This window comes from Lagopus muta, chromosome 2, assembly GCF_023343835.1.
Source record: "Lagopus muta isolate bLagMut1 chromosome 2, bLagMut1 primary, whole genome shotgun sequence".
Classification (NCBI taxonomy): Eukaryota; Metazoa; Chordata; class Aves; order Galliformes; family Phasianidae; genus Lagopus; species Lagopus muta.
The window spans coordinates 74,895,719-74,919,474 of record NC_064434.1 but is presented as its reverse complement, the minus strand read 5'-3'; the positions used below and the strand labels follow the sequence as shown (position 1 = coordinate 74,919,474).

The following is a 23,756-nucleotide window of genomic DNA, read 5'->3' as shown; positions in this document are numbered from 1 at the left end:
AATCATTTTCATGATATATATTGGTGACAATCCAAGAAGCAGATATATATTTTACTCTAACTAAGTTGGCCAAACATATAGCTACTAGAAAAGGAAAAAACAACAAAAAACTATATGAATTGACAGTTTGGCAAATAGAATTCAAGGAATAGAAACTTAGGCCACTTTAATGATTTTATCACAAGTATTAATAACTTTGAACAGAGCAGAACAGTGACTTAGATTTTTTCATAGATATTCTGTTTTTTCTTTAAATAGGCAAAATTAATTCCAGTCCCAGAGTGAAGGAATTGAAGTGTGTTTCAATTCATGCCTTTGGATGCTCATTATGTTTTTTTTAAAATTGAAAGAAAAATTTCAGCGTTGCTACTAATAAGAAATTAAATGCAGCCTACTATTTGAGAGTACACCCCCATCTGTATGGGAACTGTTGAGTCATGGCCTGAACCACTGATTGAGCACCTGGGGAAAGAACCAGTCAGCCCTGGGAGCACAGGTGAAGGCAATTCAGCTGTGTGACCAGAAGGGATGGAGCCTGGCTGTACCTCTCTCAGACCTCATTTAAGGGTTGACTGCCACTAAGGATGGATCTCTTTCTGGAGAACCCTTCTCTGTGGATTCTTTCCTGTGAACCTAGTTCTTTGGATACAGGTGAGCATTCCTTTCCTGTTTGCTTCTTTTCCCATTTTTGCTGCGATAATCTTTCCAGCTGTAACACCGCTGTAGTGCTGAAAATTAATAAATGAGAGTTCAATTAAAGAGGAAAAAAAAATAGGCAGATTACATAATCATTTACAGCATTAGAATCTTTAAAAAATAGAACAGAAAAAAAAAGAAAAAGCAACCGAGTAGAACAGGGGAAAAATGGCAGTGCATTTGTTGTTAATGAGTGCTACAATGTTTAATTGAATTTCAAATAGTTAAAATTAGTAGGCTTGAAATTAGGTAATGTATGCTTCTGGAACACAAGTTGCCTTGGAAGAAAATGACCCAATAAGAGAAGAAAGGTTTTAAGCCTGTGAAATAGCAATGTGTGTTTAAAAATCAGATTTTCCAAATCTAAGGATTGCTCCACTCCAATAGTTTTATTCCAGTTATGGAGTGAGCTCCCTCTTCCAGGAGAGCCAAAACCAGGGTTCAATTTACTTATTTTCTTTTGTGTATTTGCTCCTTCATGTACTCCTAGTTCTAATATAAAACAAACGCACAAACCTCTGAAAAGACACTGGAAATTGCATTTGAAAGTTATTTTGATGGCTTCTAGAGTTACTGAACATCTTAAATGAGTAAGTGTAAGTTGTAACGTTCTGCACTGACAATCAGTGAACGCAGTGCCTTCATTGTAAAGGTAAGCAAAATGTGTGTAGGATACCATGTTGAAAAATAGGATGAATCTTGATATAGAGATTTGAACTGATTCCGGTTTGCTCATTATTAGGTTATACTGCTCTCCCACTGTTTACAATGGCTGTTTCCTCATTTTTATTTTTTTAAATGAGGAGGTAAAACTATTGTTGGTTTTTTTTTTTTTTTTTTTTTGAAGAAAAATGCATGGATTATTTTAGACACTGTCATAAAATATATATACATACTTGCATTTGACTCCATATTCTTCTAGATAACTTTTCAAGCATTTTAAAGAAAGGAACATATGATATCAGTAGTCTCAGTAGTTTCAAAAAAAACTTTTGTATTTTGGGGAAGGTTGAGGTCACAGATCACACAAGTTCCATGTGTAGCTGGGCACATCTTTCTTATCTTTAAGGTCAGCCAAAGTTTTACACAGTCTTTTAGGAGGAAAGAAAATGTTTTCATTTTCTGTTTAAATGTAAGAATTACAATAGAAAGATATAAATGTAAAGTCATATTTGTACTTTAAAGAGGTGGGGGTTTTTAGTAGAGAATAATTAGGATGAAAAAAGTAGTAACTCCGCTATCTTTGTCTGAGATTCTAGATGTGAAGAAGATATTTTATTAAGGGCTACCACAAAAGAGTGAAATCTATGCTTATGGTGAATATAGCTGCTCTGCTGTATATACAGAAAAATGTGCCCATTATTAAAAAAAAAAAAAATCACCAGCTCTCCCATTTTTGTGAATTTAAAGTGCTCTTGGAAGGTCAGAGTCATCATCTTGAACTTGTAAAAGAAGATGAAAGCTGGCAAGTCTATAATGAGATTGAAACTTTGATTGATGTTCTTCAGTGGAGTAGGAATCATGATTTTATAATGCTATAGAGTGATTTTTTTTGTAGTTATTTATACAAAGGTGATGGAACTGGGATTTGTTTATATTTAGTACCTTCCTTTGATGCTTTGAATTGTCTTATTTTACTGGCTGTGAAGTCTTCTAGATTAAATGAGACACATAAATTAGAATACAAGGAAGGCTGGGGTTTTCTCCCTACAAAAAGTACTTTGAACTAAAACAGTGTAAATCTAGGTCAGTGCCTGAAAAGAATCTGTCAGCACTCCATGTAGCTTCTAACAGTTATCAGCAATAAGTGTAAAAGCTTGACCTATAAATCCACAGCTCAGCCTCCAGCTGTGACCATGGTGAAACCACTTACAGGCCGTAGCTACTTTTTGATGGATCCATTCTGATCACATCTTCCAGTTGGAGGGTAGAACCACATAAAACAAGTGATTCAACAAGCTTAAAAACATTTTTGGTTTTGTTCTTTAAAGCAGACTTATTGCTATTTGTCATTTGTGTATAGATTTTTAACATGTAGCAGCTGTTTTACAACATGAGTTACAATTACTTGCAGTTATCCAATAGAACTACCCTATTTATTTTCTTGTTAAGGATAAATATAAAAAAGAACATCAGAATCATTAGAATAAAATTTTATTGCATTCTTTTTCATAATAATTCCATTTTATACAATTTTTTCTAGATGTACATATTAATAGCATTCACAAAATCAAATATTTTAAATGTCTGTTTAACCTTTTGGTAGAATCCATGAAAATGATTACTATACCCGACTTTATAAGATCCACTTGAGTGCAACTTTTAGAAGAATGAATTCTAACTGGTGGCTTATACTCTTTGATAGTCTCTTTGACTATCTCACTACTATATATATTGTCTCTTCCAGTCTGAATTCTACGAACTTCAGATATCAGCAGCTGATCTGAATTCTGGCATCTCTAAAATCCTTTTCATTCTCTTTATGACCTTACGTGTTTGACATTTGTGTCAATGTGTTCCCCTCTGCTTCCTTTGGTCTGGCAGATAACACTAGCCTACTAAATAGCATGACTATGAGCCAATTGTCCTACCCTATACATAGCCAGCTGCTCAAGCTGCTCCCCCTTTAGCTCTAATCCTCCCAGCAAGACTGCACATGACCACCTCACAATATTTAGGAGGAACTGAAGTTTGACTATAGTTTCAGCATGGATTATGTAGAATAATTATTGGAGGTAACATATAAAGATGTCTCCCTCTTAAAAGAAAGTACAGTATTGAGGAAACGTCAGTGTGGAATGTGGTGAATATGCAAGGAGTCTGTTCCATGATATTTCCACAACAACAGAAGATCTGTAAATCTTAGATTGTTAGCAACTCCAAGGGAGCTTGGTATGCTGACTCTGAGAGATAGTGGGAGGGTGGAGCGGGGCACATACAATGCAGCCAGGCTCTGTGATAACATCACAGGGAAGGGAACCTGGTGGTACTATAGAACTGATTAACATCACAGTGGTTATCTTGAGTTAGCAGCTTTTCATTTTTCTGTTGCACCTGTCTGTGGCAGGTGGGATGGAAATTCATGATCCTCAGGATCCCTTCCAGCCCCGTGCCATGCTGTGATCTCTAGTGTGCGTTCTTTCAAATGTCACTTCCCAATTCTCACCTTTATATTCAAATTTGCAAACCACTACAACACATCTGATTGTGGGTTAGAAGATCAATGCATGACAATAATGGCATGAGGTGAGAGGTAGAGGGAGAAAGCGTGTTACAGAAAGAAAAGGCATGGTTTGCTGAAATACACCTTGTTTCTGTAAGCATGAAGTGGGGATACATGTCTCATATATGTTATCATAATGTAAGTAGGGCCTTTTTTTCCTCTCATGAAGAAAATATTTCCAGCCCTCATATGCTGTTTACAAACATGCATGCGTATACTTCAGCATACACAGATATGCACAAACTCCTTATGGTCTGCTTTTTTGTTTTTTAACTGACTGATGAATTTGAAGAGAATTGTCTAAGAAAATAATACACTGCTCTATTGTGTTCAGTACTCTCTTTATGCATGTTGCCTTGTGATGGTTGCCTTCTGGTTTTCTCTTGATAATTTTGATAGGATTGAAATTCTACAGTGATGCTAGAAGATGAAAATAGAGAAAGAAAAAAAGATAGTAGAAGAAAATTTAAGAATGTTCTTACCAAACAATAAATCAGATATTATTTAGATTTTTTCCGACTATGCTCAGGTAAAACAAAGTAAGATGATATGTGTAACTTGTTGTTAGGATAATGTAGTAATAAAAGAACTTTAATTCTGTTTTCTCTCTGTTAAGTCTTAATTTCTGAAAACTACTGTCGAATTTATGTTTGTTCCTGCAATTTTCACAGCACTCTTTTACTCTTCACTTTTCCTTTTTTTTGTGCAATGACAGGAAAAGAATGAAGATCTCTATTTATTACTTGCTTTGGAAAAAGCTGTGGAAACTTATCTTTTTTTATCATTCTTCTTTTTGGCCCTCCAGCCACACTCAAATTTAGAAGTGCAGTATTGAACATAACTCTTTTGAGGATTAAATGCTATAACTCAGGCATTTCTCTGATTAAAGTGCCTGTTCTTTCTCTGGCAACTTTGGTCCTGGAAATAAATTGTAACATTTTGTTTTTCTTCGTTCTGAACTTCATTTCTGATACTGTATCCCAGTCTTGCTAGCTGATAAGAAATGAAGCAGGCAGATTGCAGATGCAGTGGGTACCAACAGAAGATTTCTGGTTGTAAGTTTCTGTAAATCTTACGTCTGCTTCTGTGTAGTACTGCTGGTGGTCATCTCAGATAGAAGTTCAAAGCAAATTCAGTGTGTTCTCCCTATAATGGAAACTAAAATACATTGAGAAAATCCTCCTGTGTGCCGAAGAGCAGACTGGATGACTTTGACTCTCAGACATTTATTGATTCTTACATGTGCTGAGAAGACACAGAGGGGAAAAATCAAAATCTGTTAAGTAAGGACTATTGTTAATAATTGAGAACATTTCTATATTAATCTTCTCAGGCAAAGAACAATATATTGGAAATACTCTGTAATAAATTCATTTATGATAGTAGATTTGTACCTGCATCTTAAATCAAAATAATGGTACATATTTTGTTGCAACCACATTGAAGTAAATGGCATTATGCTATGGACAAAAATGATATATTGTATTTTTGCCCCTCATTTCAGACACTATTATTAAGTTTTAGTAGTATCAGTCTGCAGGAATTCACCTGAATTGAAATGATTAATGCAAAATTTTTTCAAGCTACTTCTCCTGACTCTAGAAACACTCACCAGTTCAGTCTAGTAATAGCACGGTTTTTAACATGGATTTGTGTTGTTTTTTCCTGAGTGTTACTATTTATTTTACTAATAATAGTAGCAGTCACAAAACCTCTGTTGTGACAAATGTGATAAAAACTTATTCGCCTACACAAGAACAAAGAGTCGAGCATTTTCGAAGTGCCAAAATGCCTCTCCCAGCTATGATGCCTTTTGTTTTGTTCTGGCATTCTTTGATGAAATAGATTACAAAAAGAGGTTGGCAGAAATACAAAGCTTAGACTTGAATTATTTCTGCACCTGTAAACAAAGGGTAGCTGAAGTCAGAGGAAACAATAGACTTGAGAATTATGAGGCTGCTTACTACTTTTGTGCAGAGAAAAGATATGGAAGTAGTCTTGCATGACTGAAAAATCTGGCCTCCATTACGGAGTCTTACAAACCAGCACTGTGCATAGAAATAACAAGAAGCTTTCTGCTTAATCCCCGGACTGATTCCATTATGTGTCGTCTCGCTCTGTATGTCATTATTAGATCGATGGGGCACTAATACAAAAAACAGCTTGGGTTTTTATCTGAATTTACTCCAGTATGACTTAAGGCTGATAAAGAATTCATATCCCCTATGGAGTTTTTAGAGATTACTAAGTTACCAAACAGAGGAGATCAGATGTAGTAGTAAAACTGCCATTTAAAAAAAAAAAAAAGAAAAAAAAGGAACAACTCTCTGCTAATACAGTCAAACTGTTTTCTTGCTTGTTTGCTTTCCCCCTTTCCTGCTTTCCTTCTTTTCTCCATTCTTTTCCCCTTTCCTTCCTTCTTTCTTTTTGCTATATGCCTAAAGCTCTTTTGAGCTCACATGAGATGAAAATTAAGATTTGCATGTTTTTACTGCAGATATTACTAATGTGAAAATGCACATATACAATGACTTTGGTAATCAAGTTGATTAATTATATTGATGTAATTTAATGTTATGGTTATTCAAAAGATTCTTTTACCATGTTTCCTAAAAACGTAGGGGGATGAATTAAAGGACCAGAATATTAGTGTTCATTAACCTTTAGTGTTCATTCTCATATAAATACTGGCTTGAAGACTTTCCTTCCTCGCCAAAGTTACCACTAAGTTTGCCAGTATTGTGGCTACTATTTCCTCTAAGGAAAAAGCTTGGAAGTACAACATATAATGATGATATGCTGTACTTTCTCTGGGAAAGCACTTTTTAAAATGTTCACGCTATAGATGAAACTTCAGTGCCGGTCTGTTCCTGATGCTTTTGCACCCTGAAGTTTGCATATTTTTCCTGTCAAAAAAGCACAATTCTTCTGTTTTAAGTGACTTCTGCCCTTCTTTGCATTGCTTTGTAGCCAGCAGCTCATAAAGTATTTCTGTATCCTATACAGGGCAGTAAAAAACTGCCCTTTTTAAAAAATTAATTTCCGTTATTGCTTGATAACTTTTCTCCAGGGAACTAAAACTGTTGTCTATGCATTAGGTACATACAGGTACAGTATGCATGCTGGGGTGGTAATAGAAGGAAAGGTAAGGGACTGCATAAATCTTTCACAATCATGTGACCAGAAACACACATTTGGCAATAATAGTGTGGCTATGGACTGAACAGAAATCCCTGCTTTCACCTCTATGTCAGTTTATCTTCTGTAGATGTAAAAAATGGCATTGCTTTTTTTCAGGTTTTTTGGTTGTTGGTGTTTTTTTTTTTTTTTTTATTGATACAGAAATATCACAGTGAATTAGTTATCTTTTGTCAGTTATAAGAACTGATGTGATAGTTATGGTTTTCATGGTTATCTACAAACCATTATGCTTTCCCTACAGCTAGGAATGACTCCACTCATTCCTAGTTTCTAGTTATTTCTAGTTTCCTCTAGTGTTAAATCAGCTATATTGGATGGGGGGAAAAAAAACGCAGAAGGAAAGAGGGGGAAGATGTAATGTTTGTATGTTATCTGTTTATCTGTCCTGGGGGAGGTAGTTTTTGTTTTGTATATGCTTAGGGAATTGTAAGGGTTAAATCATAATGCCCAGAAATTCACAGGAAACACAGACATATTCTTTCAGAAATGTAAGAGAAGTGCCTAGCAGAATACAAAATAGTCTGTGAAATGTTCATGTTAAACTACCTTCAGTTTGAATAATAAATATTTCTGACAATTCTTTATTACATGTTACTTTCTGACAATATGAGAAATACATTGAAATTCAAAAATCACATCTTTGAAAACTTCAAGGCAGTAAGAAATAGGCAGTAAGTAGCTGTTTATACCAATCTCCATAAAAATAGAATTGTGCTCAGTTCTTCGAGGGAGGTCCTCTGCTTATGGACTGGGGAAGAATATTGTTAATCAAGTATGGAAAAAAAAAAAATCTGGAGATTGATGCAGGGGAAGCTTGGCCTGTATGATCTTGTATATCCTTTCCAACCTTGTGAATGTATGATTGTATCATTTTTCTCCCTCTTTTTTTTCTATTTAGTGTAATGTGTAGTCCTTTGCAATCACAGGCAAAAACAGTGAAGAAAATTTTGGTTAAAATCTGAACTGTTCTTAGTTGCTCTTCTTAAAAGTAATTTGTGTACTAGGAACCAAGAGTAAACAAGAGGCCTTTCACCCAAAAATAGAAATTGCTTGTACCTTGTTTATTCCAACTTGCATGTAATTAGAATCATAGAATCACCAAGGTTGGAAAAGACCTTCAAGATCATCCAGTCCAACCGTTCACCTATTCCCAGTAGCTCCCACTAATCCATGTCCCTCAACACAACATCCAGTCTTTCCTTGAACACCCCCAGGCTCAGTGACTCCACCACCTCCCTGGGCAGTCCATTCCAGTGCCTGACCACCCTTTCTGAAAAGTAATACTTCCTCATGTCCAGCCTGAATCTCCCCTGCCGTAGCTTGAAGCCATTCCCCCTGGTCCTATCACTAATGACACGAGAGAAGAGGCCGACCCCCAGCTCACCCCCTTCAGGAAGTTATAGAGAGCAATGAGGTCTCCCTTGAGCCTCTCCAGGCTGAACATTCCCAGCTCCTTCAGCCTCTCCTCATATGGCCTGTGTTCCAGACCCCTCACCAGCTTTGTTGCCCTCCTTTGAACACGTTCCAGGGCCTCAATGTCTTTCTTGCAGTGAGGGGATTGTGCATTTGTATTATAAAACTATATAGTGTTTTTCAACTACAGTTGAAGGTGACAGCAATCACACTGCAGTGTGCTGATCAGTCACTGATCATCAATAGTAACCAGTAGACCACCTTCTTAAACGTCATTTTTGTGGGTTTGATTAAACCTAATAAGAGTAGCATTTCTAAGACACTAAAGAAAACTGCAAAGAAACATCTGTGTTTTTATTTCATTATGACTCTGAAATACACTTTAATTGCTTGATTAGAAATTCATATATTACAATCTAGAAATGATCATGTCATTGCAAGTTCTAACTCTAAGAAATGGAACAAAACTCAACTTCTGCAGAAAAACCTTTCTTCTTTCTGTTTGTAAAATGAAGATGAATGAAGAGAGGAAGTGCAACATACTGCTTTGCAAGACTGCCAGCAATCTGACATTGTTTCAGAAAATTCTCCCTTAGAGTTTTTGCCCTCTTTTGTCCTGTGAATCTATGTCCTACTTCCTCTTTTGCATCTTCAGGGAACAAAAAAGGCTCCAAAAACGAGATGAGACCTTGGATGTACGTGGTCAGACCTGTGTTTTAAAATTAATGGGATCCACAGAGAGGGAAGTGCCACAGGCTGCAAAAGGCCATTTGCTCTCCTTTTGCAGGAAGTTCAGCAGCACATTTTTTATACTGTTGTTCTTCTCTCTTTCTTTCTTTCTTGGTCCCGCTCCTTTGTGGTAGAGCTTAAGAACAATAGGCAGAATGTTGGGTCAGTGTGCTGGAGAGCACACCAGAAGTTCAAGAAGGACATCTAATTCACATATAGTTGTGAACACATCTATAGTACTGTAAGGAATTGCAGCACACAGATTTTTGACTGTTTATTTATTTACCACTACAGGAGAATCTCTCTTCTCTTTCCTACAGAAATGTTTTTAATTATGCCACATCTGTTTAGTCTAATAAAACTTTTTTTATAAAAGAACCAAACCACCAGAAATTAGCTTGGATCTTAGTAGGCAGAGGAGTATCTATTACATCATTTAACTTATATGAAGATATAAAAACTGAAGCCCAGAGGAAACTGCCTTAGAACTGCTGAGCACCAAGCACCTATAGTTATCTAGGGATCTTTCTGTCAAAGTATGTACTAAAAATCCCCTTGCAATTTAACTGAAGCCCGAGTACATATGTTTTTTGCAAGGTCCATTTCCATTGATACAAGTAATAATGTTATTCCTATCCCAAGCAGCCTGAGGACTTTGTTAACAAGATATTTGCCAGCTTTTCTGTCTAGTAATGCAGTTCTTACAGAGTTTCTTCTCTATTCTCAGGCTCTTTCCTGTTTGTGGTGTTTTCAGTGTTTATCTCTGATATCAAATGTCTAATTGGTGCCAAGCACAAGATTGACAAATGTTTGCATTTCTAAAGCTGGCTCTCTAACAAGACCCTGTATGTTTTTATCACGCTATGCAAAACTACAGAAACTATGAACTAGAAGAGTAACAGTATTGTTTCTCATTTCTAAAACAGACACTCTGGAAAACTGTAGGTTATTCTTTAGAACTGCTATTAATACCCTAATTTGTAAGATAAGCAAGAAGCTTAGGAAGTCTATGTACTCTCCAGAAGAGAAAATCTTTTGTAATATTATAGGTAAATCCAATCACTTTAAAAGGTGAATCACGCTGTACCTCCCCTCTCAAAACCAAAACACAGAATTCTCTTAAAATTTGAAATTTATAACTGCCTTCTTTTTTCTTTTTCTTTTCTAAAACTATGGGCTGCAGGTGGGTCATATTTTCAGGGTTTCTTCTAGAAACATACTTTACTTACTTCTTCCCTCAGATGTGCAACATAGGAAATTCTTTCTTTCTTGTTTTCAGAAGCTCTTTTGGATTGGATTATTTACTTGCTTGTTTGTTTTTTTTTAACTGAATATTGTGAATGTCACTAGATGATCTTCCAAACTGTTTTGGGGTCAACCCGTTGTATTCATCAATCATCTGTCAAGGGGATTGTGTAGTGAAGACATGACAGAATATGTCTAAGGAAGAAGCTTGTAAGTGACATAGACTCTGCAGTATACTCTAGGAATTGAGAACAGGCCATTCCAGGTTGTTTTTTAATTACTTTTGAAGTTTTTGTATTTTATTTTCTAAACTACATGCTGGTGGGTACTTCTAAATAAGAAAGCTGAGTAGAACAGCTTTCTTGTTTTTTCTTTCTTGTTCTGAGTAGAACAGCTTTATCTTGTCCTTACAAGATAAATGAACAGCCTTCTATCTTTCAATTAGATCCTGTAGATATCCATTACTTCTTGACGTCTCTGTGTAATTTGACCCAAAGTTAGTAGGAAATGTTTCATATCTTACTCTATTTTCTCCCATGAGGAATTATTTAGACATTCTGAATGAGTAAAGCCAGTAACAGGTTTAAGTAGATTAGAGTGGATATACTTTTTACGTGGTTAGTAAGTTTATTTAGGATTAGTTTATTAGGATCAGTTTTCAGAGTTCTCCTCTTCATGTAAGACAGGAAAATGCATTTTGTTTCTCCAGGGTTTTGTCTGTTTACCAACTTCAGAACTTCTTAGAACCTATCTTTAGATGTGTGCAGCCATTTTAATAGGAACCTGTGGCAGAATACCAGAGTTTGATTTCTGGAGTAGTGAAATAAAGGACTTCAAGTTAATAATTAATTGTTATCAATCTTTTTTTTCTGCTAAAGCAATCTTAGAATTCTGGTTGGATCGAGGGCTACTTTTACATAATAATGGTTCTAAATTGGTCCCTCTAGCTACCTGCTTCTCCTTTTGAACTGTCACAAGGCTATGGAACTGAGTGTGAACTACCCAAGGGTACTGAAGGAGCTGGCAGAAATGATTGCTAAGCTACTTTCCATTATGTATTAGCAGTCCTGGTCAACCAGGGAGGTCACAGACAACTGGAGACTTGCTAATCTGACACCCTTCTACAAAAAGTTTTGGAAGGAGGATCTGGGTAACTACAGGGCTATCAGTCTCATCTCTGTGTCAGGAAAGGTCATGGAGCAGATTGTCCTGAGTGCGATCGTGCAGTGTGTGGGGGGCAATCAGGGGAGTAGACCTAGTCAGCATGAGTTCATGAAAGGCAGGTCCTGCTTGACTAAACTGATCTCCTATGACCAGGTGACCCATTTAGTAGATCAGGAAAAGGCTGTCTATGTCATCTACTTGGACCTCAATAAAGCCTTTGATATTGTTTCTCAGTATTCTCCTGGAGAAGCTGGCATCCTGTGTCTTGGACAGACATATTCTTCATTGTGTGGAAAAACTAGTTGGATGCCCAGGCCCAGAAAGTGGTGTTGAATGGAGTTAAATCCAAATGGCAACTGGTCAAAAGTACTGTTCCCTAGGGCTCAGTACTGGGGCTAGTCCTGTTCAGTATCTTTATTGACCCTCAGGATGAGGGGATTGAGCACACCCTCATTAAGTTTGCAGATGGTGCCAAGTTGGGGGGAAGTGTTGATATGCCCCGGCATAGAAAGGCTCTACAGAGGGGTCTGAGAGATATGGATAGGCTGGATCAATAGGCTGAGTCCAATTATATGAGTTCAAGTCCAAGTGCTGAGTCATGCACTTTGCTCACAACAGCCCCATGCATTGCTACAGGCTTGGGGCAGAATGACTGTAAAGCTGCAGAGGAAAAGGATCTGGGGGTGTTAATTGGCAGCTGGCTGAATATGAGCCAACAGTGTGCCCTCTGACCAAGAAGGCCAATAACATCCCAGATTGCATCAGAAATACTGCATCCAGCAAGACCAGGAAGGTGATCCTCTCTCTGTGCTCAGCACTGGTGAAGCCACATCTTGAGTTCTGTGTTCAGTTTTGGGCCTCTCACTTCAAGAAAGACATTCAGGCCCTCGGACATGTTCAGAAAAGGACAACAAAGCTGTGAAGGGACTGGAACACAGGTTGTATGGGGAGGGCTGAAGGAATTGAGATTGTTTAGCCTAGAGGAAGCTCATGGGGAAACCTTATTGCCCTCTACAGCTCCCTGTAAGGAGGTTGTGGCAAGGTAGGATTCAGCCTCTTCTCCTGAATAACTAGCAATAGAATTAGAGAGAATAGCTTTAAGTTGTGTCAGAGTTGGATTTAAGTTGTATTCAGATAGGATTTTAGTGCAAATTTCTTCTCAGAAGGAGGGATGAAGTATTGGGAACAGGCTGTTCAGGGAGGTGGTGGAGTCACCAACCCTGGAGGTTTTCAAGAAAAGGGTAGATGTGATTTGCTTTAGTGGGCATGGTGGTGATGGATTGATGGTTGTACTAGATGATCTTAGAGGTCTTTCCTAACATAATGACTCCATGATTTTATGATTGGACATAGAATGAAATTTCTTGCATTCCTTGTATTTTTCGTATAGTTCTAGATACCTTCCCTAGAATACTGCTTTTGCATGCTTTCCTACATAGTCTAGGTTAGCTATATCTCTACTCAATTCTATGTTCTCTTCATCCCAAACATCTCAACTTTTTTTCCTCAAGAAGTATCTAAGGAAAATAACAGAGTTCTTCCTTCTACCAGCACCCCAACCATCCTTTTCATGTTCTTTCTCACCCAGTTTCTTCTTGGCAGTACTGAAGACATATTAGAAGAAATTCAGCATTCTGCTATGCCTGTGTCAGCTGTTGTTTGAGTCTTTGTGGATACTCTCCTTTTAAATGTCAGCTCCTCTGAAAAGTTCATACCATCAGAGTTAATGTCATGATATCTCAGGTTATGGGGACACCATTGTCAGGAGATTGCTACCTTCAACATTTTTCTTTAAAATAATAGGAAATGTGAGAATCTGAGACGATATCAAGAACTTCATTATTTTTTGTGTGCAATTTTATTACCATTATTTTAGTAACCTCTCTCAAAATCATTTTATTGAATGAGCTCTCTTCGAGGCTTTTACAACTCAGTTTAGAGGAAAAAAATTGTTCTTTGCTTGCATTACTTTTCCATTGTTCCTAATTCTTTGCTACTGCATTACTCATTTTATAATTGAGAGTATTTTAACTTCTATTGTCCAGAACAAGAGAAAATGCAAGCTGTACTACGACAGAAATGAATGATTGAAAATTGTACTATATTAGAAGGATAAGTCTATTTCCCAATCTGTTCAGGCAACAGTAGCTGGGTTAGTTTGTCCTGAATGTAAACTTCCTTGCAGCAAATTCCTGCCCGTATCATTGTTTTTCCTTTTTGTGGATATGTCTGGACACATCCCACTGCTCTTTCAGATGAGGTGCATGACATGTTTTTCCTATTTGGTTGTTTCAGTTCTACAAAAGACTTGTTTGGAAAGAACATTGAGAGGAATATGTCAGCTCCCAGTGACTTTGCATCTTTGTTTTGATAATTGTTGGTGCATAGCATGTTAGGCTGAGTTAGAGTTTAAGGTTCACCAACCCTATCAGTTAAGTAAATGTGCAAACCTTTGCTGAAAACATGCAGTTGCATCTAGATCTTAGTTCCTCTGTGTGGGCAGGGAGAGAAGAATGACTCGTTATAGCTAATAGTAGGCTATGAGCAATATGAACTGTGCCAAAAAGACATGGTGAACAGAAAGGTCATTTCAGCCCTCCAGAATGGTCTCATATATAACTGTGAGTGATGGAGAAGACAGAGAATGCCAGGAAGTGTCCAGGCAAGGGTAATCTCATACAAGAAAAACAGAATAACAACTCTTAAACAATTATGTCAGATTTGGAAAGCTCTGAGACGCCTACCCAAAAATATAAGAACAGATTACTAATATAAAAATACTCTGATTAAATGTTAGAATAACATTTAATGTTTGGTAACTGTGATATTGCCATAATTTGAAACTGTTTAGCATGCTTTTTTTCTGTTTTGAAGTCCTTTACAGCGTATGCTATAAGAAGAAACTAAATAGGTTGACTGCTTTGCTAGATTTGCAAGATATGTTCATTATTAATAAGCTAGTCTTTGGAAAAAAATTATTCTGTGTAGAATTGTCCAAAATGGATACTGTTAACATATTCTTAAATATTCTGGCTGGCGTTATTGCATCACCAGCACAGAAATCTAGACACTAAATTCTTACAAAGATTTTCATCCTTTTTAGCCAATAGAACTAAAATCTATGAAACAACATTGAAAGATGCACTTCTATTCTAGAATAAAATGTAAGTAACGAGCATCTTCTCTTGAGTTGTGGACCCCTTACCATGTCAGACTGAACAAGACTGATATTACTATGGATAGAGAAGTACACAGTAGGCATGCAATTAAATATGGTCATTCTCCCCATCCTCTTTGTTCGCTCCAAGTTTTTTACCTCTCTATCCAATTACCAGGTTTCATCACATTACCCCGTCCTCATCCTCTTTGTTTGCCGCTCTTGTACTCTGTCATTCATAGCGTATTACTTGATACAGTCCCTATGATCACATTAGCTAAAATTGAGATTATACTGTTTTTTTTTTTTTCCTTCTATAATGGTGCTAGCCTGACAGCACCGCATTTGGCTTAGGTTATAGTCACAGGAAAAGACGATGAGTTTTCTGGGCATAGTTCTTTAAGACATCTGTACTGAATTCAGAAACAGAAGCATCTGTCTTGTCTAAAAGAAAGTTTTTTTTCTCTTCTGATCAAAAAATATTTGCCTAGATTCCTAGAAAGCCAATTCTACTTCTACTTCTCATTTCCCATTTCTAACCTTTCTTTCTCTTTTGAGCTGCCTCTTGTCTTTTATACTTTATGGCTTGTTGTAAGCCAGAAAGTCACAGAAGGAAAGTCTTTTCTAGTTCTGATTCCCAAACCATGCTTAGTCTGTGATACAACTACAGAATTTCTTGGAATTTCAAGTGTGTTCTAAGAAGTGTGTAATGAGCATACGGTAGGAATTAGAAGTATAATATGGTCAATTCTGGATGGATTTTTACAGGAAGTGAGAAAGCAAATTCCTGATACAAAATCAATGCCCTGTGAATTCATTTATCTTCCAAAGTCTGAATCATATAAAAGCTTTTCAAAAATATTTGTAAAGTGCATTGCACAATCTGTTTTCCTAATCTTGTCATAAAAAAATATGTTTTAGCTGTGGTGCTAAAGGTTGCACTAAGTAATAAATGAAAAAGAATGTGAAAGCAGAATGAAAAATTGTAGCCTAAATTACTAAATTAAGAACATTGTCCAATAAGGAGAATTTCGTTTGGCAACCTTAGTAAAGAGAGGTACTTTGCCTTATTTGATGAATTAATTGAGAAGATAAGGAAAAAGCAATTAATGAAGTATATCAAAACTTCAATTATGATTAGATTCCATCTCACATAGTGTTCAGGTAAGGTTAGACTAGAGGAAGAGTGAGCTGTGTCAGTTGTTCCAGTTTCTTTCCATTATCTTTCTATTGTTGTTCCCTATTATTTTTTCCAGGGAAGGTACGTACTCCTTGTACAGCAAATGTACGCAAGAGGTTTGCTTGTCTTATGTTCTCACAATAAGTATCTTCTCAAAAACATAACTAAGAAATAAAATAGAACAGGGGCCCAACTGATTGAAAGAGTATACTTGGAAAAGCAGATATAAATATTCTGATGTAAATTTGAGTAGAGATTTCAAGTATCTAAGTGGTCTCTCTTATGCCCAGTCCTGCCACGTATTTCCTTTCATATCAGTAATTATGGGATGTCGATAACTACCCCCAAGCTTGTGGAAGACTTGAGATTTTTTTTATTGTTGTGGAAGACAGGATTAGTATTCAAAATGATTTTGATGAATTGGAGAAGTATTTTGAAATGGAAAAAATCAAGTTAATAAGGCTCTGCATTTCAACAGAAGAATCGCAAGTCCATGCACAAAATGTAACTGGCGACTGAGTGTGCTCCCATCCTGCAGAGGTTAATAGGCGCTTCATAGGAAATCACAAGTGGAATGTAAGCCAACAAAGTGGTTCTATTGTAAACAATGAACCTCTGTCTTTGCTAAAGAAAAAGAAGAGCTGCATACGAGTAACAAAATAAAAATCTTCTATCCTGATTGGCCACTGCAGTATTTCAGCTATGTACCATCCATGTACGTGAGTATTATGACCATCTTTTTCACCGTGACTAGGCAGTATGTGTGATAGCTGAAGTAGCTAAAGAAGAAAACAATAGGAATGTAGTGTTTAGAGGACATACACCTTCAGGAAAACAAAACAACAACTAAAATCCCAAAAAACTAAAATCAGTGTTGCTCTGAAGAGAGGAACTAAGAGCAGTGATTAAGAGACATGTAACCAGACTTCAAACATGGAAAGAATATTATGAGCAGGACAACAATCACTTATTCATTAGTTGCTGCTAAGGAGTTACTAATAATAATTTATAGTGAAGAAGATGCTAATAAACTAGTAAAGTATAGAGACTGTAAAGAGTAAATCACAGGAGCTGAGGAATCTTCCTCACCAAAGGAAGAGTGGAAAATTTGTATTAAGCTGAATCTGAGACGCTTGTCTGGTTTCATTACTGGGGAAAATGTAGATAATCATTTAAGGCCTTTTCTGCCCCCAACTTTAAGGATTCTTTGCAATTTCACAGGAGCCCCTAGATCTCTGCAGCATTTTTGTGACTTGTTTGCTTCTTCCACCGTGCTTCTGAAGTTTCCTTTGGGTATTTATGGTCCAGATATCGATCTGATACAATTTAGTCATACCTTCTAAATACTGATACATTTTATTGCATATATCTTGTCTACAATCAGGAACGATCAAAATTGCAAATATTTTCTGCATTTCTGCATGAAAATTCTTACTGACGGAAGAAAGCAAAATATGTAGATGAAAAGTTTATGTCATATATGCTTATCTTTAAAGCAGTGTTTTGGTGAAGTGCTTGCTGTACATCTGTTTAATCCTTGTGCGGTGTAGGAAGGCAGCATATTCGCCACAATCAGTTTTCAGGAGAGATGAATACAGTATATCTTGAACACTCAAAGCAATTTCTAGGCCATACAGATAATCAGTATTCCACACTGTAAAAAGTTAAATGTATTTCTATTTTTCAGTCCCACAAAGAGTTGAAACTTTTTATTTCTAGAGTACAGTAAGCGTCTTGACTGCATTTCTTCCATTACCTGTTTACTGTTGTTCCAGGGATTTAAGAAAAGTTTTCCAATTTTTTAGAAGATTTTATTTTTACATTACAAGAAGACTTTGTTTAAGCCGTTGAGTGTATTCATTAGAAAACTCACTCTTCCCTTGGAAAACATTTAATGTGGATTTTATTAGAATGAAACAGATTTTGCACAGTCTGCAGAGCTGAACAATGGAAACAGCAACAGCAATAACCAAAAAATTAAGATGAGTATTGTTCATGTTGAAACATATCTCAGACACAGAGGTAACTGTGTGGATCTATGGTAGCAGCTGTTGCAGCATGCAAGGACCTAACTTTGATGCAATGAAAGAAATGCAGCTTGAAGGAAAGTATATGCCCTCATTCATCCAAGTGAGAGTACTGCTAAGTGAGGATGAGCTAAGATTGTTTCTCTAAAGCTGTGGCTCTGAAGGCAAAATGCATTATGTTTAATTACTTCCATCTCACCACAGAAATTAATAGTGGTTTGTGAAAGTAAGACTATCCTAAGTTGCGAGGAGCCCACAGGTAGATTAATTATTTCAGAACTGTAGCCAGCAGTGATCAAGCAAAGTGTTTGATCACCTGACTTTACACAACTGCAGGTCAAAAAGCTTATTGCACATCAATATGGGAAAAAGAGTACATCATTCAAGCTCCCCACTTCTCTGAAATGTGAAATAGTTTATACAAACATTAATCTTCAAAGCAGCTACTGCTGTTCTTGGTGGAAACAATATATCACAGACAGAAGTTCAGCTTTGGATCTTAGCCCCTAATACAGCAAGGAACACTGCTGAAGTGATCTATACTAAATGAAAAACAAAACTAGCAATGACATTTCCCTAGCATTACAATGCTTTGTTTTTAGTGTATGTATTATCCTGAATAATATTGTTAAAGACCTAGTTCCCTGATAGTGTCGTTATTTTGTGAATATCAGATTGTAACAAACAAACAACAACAACAAAAAAAAGGGATTTTCTATCCCTCATAATAAAACAAAATGCTTGAAAATATCACATCAGGCATTTGTAAAATCCCAGAATAAAAACTCCTCTTTAAATAGAAAATGTGCTTTTAAGCTAGTCTTACAATTTTTTTCTTCTCAAGATTTATGAACTTTTGGGGATAAGCCTTCCCACTGTAGAGTGGGCTAGCAAGAAAATAATTATGCAGTTCCCTGACTTACAGTTCAATCTGTCAGTGAGTTCCAAGATTTGCATTCCTTCTATTCCATGAAATAGTTTGTCTTGGTAGAAATGCTCTAGCCTTCAAACAGTAAATCCTTTGCACTGAGAATGTGCTTCACTTATTTTCAGTGTTGTTGAGGTGGGTGCATTTTCCTGATATCTGAACACTATTGTGGTGGGGTGTTTTTTTTTTTTTTTTTGTTTTGTTTTTTTCCTTTGGTTGTTGCAACTCAAAAGCTAGGCCATATTGCTGGCTTTTTATCATCCTTTTATTATGTGGTTGTTTTTTTTTTCCTGTTAGAATTTGGTACTGTTAGTTATTTCTTCCCACCTCTTCTCCTCCTTATAAATAGCACTGCACACATTCTGAATTGTTTTCCTATACCTTACTACTCCATCGCTTTGTGTTGCTTTGTTTTCAGACTTCTTAGTGAAATAGTATAAAGGCTGTAAAAATAGTTGAGCACCTGAAGAAGTTAATACAATAGTAACAATTGTTCATTGGAGCACATACTAATCTGACAGCGTATCCGTTGTATTTCCAGAACCCTCACTGCTGTGATAGTAAAGCCCTTGCAGAGGAAGAGAGTGAACTCTTTTTCTACAAAAGGAGTGGCTCCAAAATTTCACCTGTGGTGTTTAATGATTAACACAAATGCACTGGTAGATCTTCTGGCTAAATAGTGGAATGAGTACCAAGAGGCCATATCTCAATCTTTAGTTTTTCTTTAGGCTGTTTAATAGCCTTGGCATGTCATGTGCATTCCTTGTATCTCAAATTATACCTGCTACATGGGAAAAACATTTATAAACATTTATCCTTTTTTTTTTTTTAATGTCTGTCTTGTTTCTTTGGGTAGAGAACTTGAGAGACAGAATGTCACTATGAGTACACTTGTGTAATGCCTTGCACAGAATCCCAAGGTCTCTGTCACAGTAAATTTGAATATAACAGTGTCTTTTAATTCATTTTTATTGCACCTGTGCTATAATGTATGCTCATTACTGATGTGTACTTACCTTCTATAAAGCTTATCTTATATATACAATCCCTACAGGCCAGTCACACTTCATATGAGGTACACGTACTTGTAAGGACATGGTTCCCGTGAGCCATTCTATGAATGAACCATTCTAAATCCAAGCTGCTGTAGCTCTCCTTCACCTCTCCTGAAAAAATATTCCCTCCTACTCTGCTTTTCAATACATAGCTGGTTTGAATGAAAGCCTATCACCCGAACTGCTGTTGGGTCAGCTGGATCAGAATACATAGATAAGCATGAAGTTATAGAACTCATAGTGCCTATTGTCTCATATGTCTTATTTCATCCACTTTTAGGTGCATTCACACCAGTAAATTCTGGTCATTCTGGTCACAGAAGTCTGATATTTGTAACAGAATGTATCTTTGGGGGGAAAAAATCAGCTTTTTGTGACTTCACTTCCAGTTTGTTCTCAGTGGGAAATGTTCCAGTAAATAATGACCCTTACACCTGTATTTCATTGGAATCCAGACTCTTTAAAACTCTTAACTGCAAAATGTTTTAAGCCATTTGTATCTACAGTAGCAGTAAGAAGCAGATAAAGATGAATTACTTTGAGGTCTAAGCTTTATTGCAATTATAAAAAAAAAAAACTGTGTTAAAGCTTATGCTACTGTAGCTTGCAGCCTCATGTTATTGATCAGGAAGCTTTGAGCTAATTTCCTGAAGACAGTTAGAATTCAGGACATTTTTCTTTGCTTCATGAAATACAGAAATTTCTTCAAATAACTGGTATCCTATGAAATTAGAAGCACAAAATGTTCTGTTTAAGAGATTTCCAATTAATTTGAAGTGTATTCTTTGGTATAGTAGAAACAAGATCTTCTAGAAGAAGAGGTCTTACATGTAAGAGATCTCTTTAGATACTTTCTGATCTAATACCACTTTTACTACAAATTTTCCTTAGTAAGAAGAAATGTGTACTATAGATGAATTATATATATATATACACATATCATATATAAAAGATGAAAGAAAAAAGTCTCCATAGTGTTTTATCCTTTTTGGAACATGCTTCTTCCTCTCTCCTGTCTTAATGCATTGTGAGAACATATCTGAGGAGTATTTGAGAATGCTAAACTTAGAGCACCTTCTTTCTCTATATGAAAGAATCCAGTACAGAAAGCATTCTCAAACATTCCCTTCCCCTTGTTCTTCTTCCCCTCACCCACTAAGTGGTTTTTCTTTTTTCCACATTATTTGCTGTTTATATAATAACATTTGTAAAAGGTTCAATTTTTCTCTCCTCCCTCCAAACACTTAATATTGTGTAGATGTAGAGAATATATCTCTTGTTATCAATCACAATTTATGTTTGTGTTGAAAATAAAAACGAAAGGTATTCCATTGTCCCTGGAGATGCTTCTTCTACTTGTGCATATCCCTCACCTGCTGTGCTTTTGTTTCAGTTCATTAGAAAAAAAAAAAAGGATTCCTTAAAGTATTTTTCCTCTGCTGACTAACAAACCCCTGGAACAATTTAAACTACTCACTTCAGAGTATGAGCACTCAAGAGCTTAGATCTTATCAGCAGTCTGCCTATTGCACTTAGCTGTACCAACAAGATAAACTCAGCATGAAGAGCCCAAGCTGAGATAGACTTGAACTTACCTGCCTGATAAACAAAGAGAAAGCCAGTGTCCTTCACACGAGCGTAAAGGGTCTCTTCCTGGGGGAGTTAGACAGGCACTGCTTGCTGCAGATTTATTTTAAAGAAATGTAGGCCAAATTCTGTCCCCCGGATACACCTTCATTATACAGTTATTTTTGTCTCTTGACTCTGGTGGGGACAGAGAGGTGTAAAGGAGGACAGAATTTGGCCCCATTACTATGTGCCTCTAATGAACATTATTTTAAGATGCAAGATGAAACTTGTCTGGACAAGATTATCAAGGCCCACATCTAAAAAAGAAGGGAGGGGTGAAAGAGTGGAGGCACAGTTGGCCTTGAGATGAAAATTATCAAATGCTCTGTCACTATCCCTAGTGAAAATGAAGGCATCCCAATCTGCACTGATATGTGTTCAGCACATGATGAACCAAAAGGACTATCTTTAATTGTATGAAGGTAAAAAGGATGGTATGGGAGATTAATTCTAATTAAATTGGAACATTTTAATGATGTTTAAAGGATAATAGTATATTTCAAATGGGAGATAGGCTAGTTGATATTTTTATTTGCCTTCTAAAGGAAATGAAGCTTATGTAACTACACTGATTGTCTTTCAGTTCCAAACCAATGTGTTCTGAAACACACGACTGATTTCAACTATGTCTGACGGAGGGGAGAGTGATGCCCAGATGTTCCTACCTGGTGGTTGTCATGTTTTGTGAAAACTGGAAGTTATGAATAGAGGAAAGAGTTTGGGCTTGAAGTTTAAGTCAAGAGACACAGAATAATTTACTAACTGGATCCATAAAGACATGGAGGCCTGAAACAGGGAATGTAAGAGTATTTCCATGTTATTTCTGAAATAGGTGTCTGATGTATTCATAACCTTAACTCTGAAGCTCCAAATTTTTGCTGTAACCTTAGCCTGACCCTACTATTACATACTTATGACTTCAAAAACTGAAGATAAGTTCTGTCCAAAGGCTGCATGTTATGTTGCATGGGGCTTGGGAAAACAACAATATGAAAGAAGTCCAGCTTTTTTTTTTTTTTTTTTTTTTTTTTTCCTTCTTCCAGTTTCTCATGTAGTGAGTTTTACTATTTTGACCTTGTGGATGGCAGCGTAGGAGATCACACTATGGGCAAAACCTTCTCCCCCATGGTTCTTCTTTCCTGTGAGACCCACATTTCAGTCATTGGCAGCTGCTTCCTGCTAGCAGAAATGACAAAGCTGTCAGCACAGAGGATACAGGCCACTACAATGGATATTTTTCTTTGTATGCTACTAGAATTCAGAGAGCCAAGCAGGAGCTGGCAATTCGAATTGTTTGAAAGGCCCGTAGCTCAAGCTGGGCTGTGCCAATGTTACACAAGAAGTTATAGAGACCCTTCTCCTTCTCTCCCCAAGCTGAGTCTTGTTGGCAGTTTCTAAATGAAAAGGCAAGTTCAGCTGGGCCATTACTTTCCTGCCTGGCTGCCAGGAGCAGTGCTGCTGGTGGCTGACACAGCCCTCTGCCTGAGCACCAGGTGAAGCCTGTAGGCAATCACTGCCTGCTGCTCTGGGCAGGTGTAGGAAATTAAAGTGGGCCAGGGTTTGTGCACTGTCTAGATCTGCAGCACGAATGTATTGAGTCTAGTGCTTTGTGAAGAGGTCTTGAAGCTATTACAGGTATGATTTTTTTTTTTTTTTAAATTGTCTAGGTGTATGATTGATATTTGCTGATTATTGGTCTAATGTATATGTAATGGATTGTATATGGGGTATATTGCTTGAGTCGCTTATCTAAAAATTGGTTAGAAAGCTATTGCACCCCTTAAAACTTGTCTGGGCATGACTTTTGTGGGAAAAGATTGTGGTGGTTTTTGTCTGTGGTATTTTAACTATATATTATACACTTACTAATCCTATCTGAAAAGTTTCTGCCTGTATCTTAATTCTTCTCATGGGCCTGAGTGAACACTAACCCTACAACATATTGGTATAAAAGATGGAGAGTTCTGTAGGCTGCCTTGAAGGTATTTCTCTGAGTCTTGATCTTAAGAGGGGTGAAGAACTGGAGAAAATGGCCATGTAAGCCACAGTAAAGTGAAATAACATTACCCTATGTTTGACTTGCATCTGTTGCTAGTGATGTAAGTACAT

At 36.7% G+C, this 23,756-nt stretch overlaps 1 protein-coding gene across 5 annotated transcripts in view; it reads left to right on the top strand.

Moving 5' to 3' along the window:
- Positions 1-597: 597 nt before the first annotated feature.
- The window catches only part of PLD5 (phospholipase D family member 5), a 227,113-nt gene continuing 203,954 nt past the window's right edge, over positions 598-23,756 (top strand). For 3 of the 5 annotated variants that reach the window (XM_048936320.1, XM_048936321.1, XM_048936316.1), the window contains exon 1: positions 23,061-23,282. The gene's annotated coding sequence lies outside the window, so the exon portion shown is untranslated. Of the gene's footprint in view, positions 652-23,060; positions 23,283-23,756 lie in introns of those variants that run through there. The other 2 variants (XM_048936319.1, XM_048936317.1) reach the window with 2 other exon arrangements.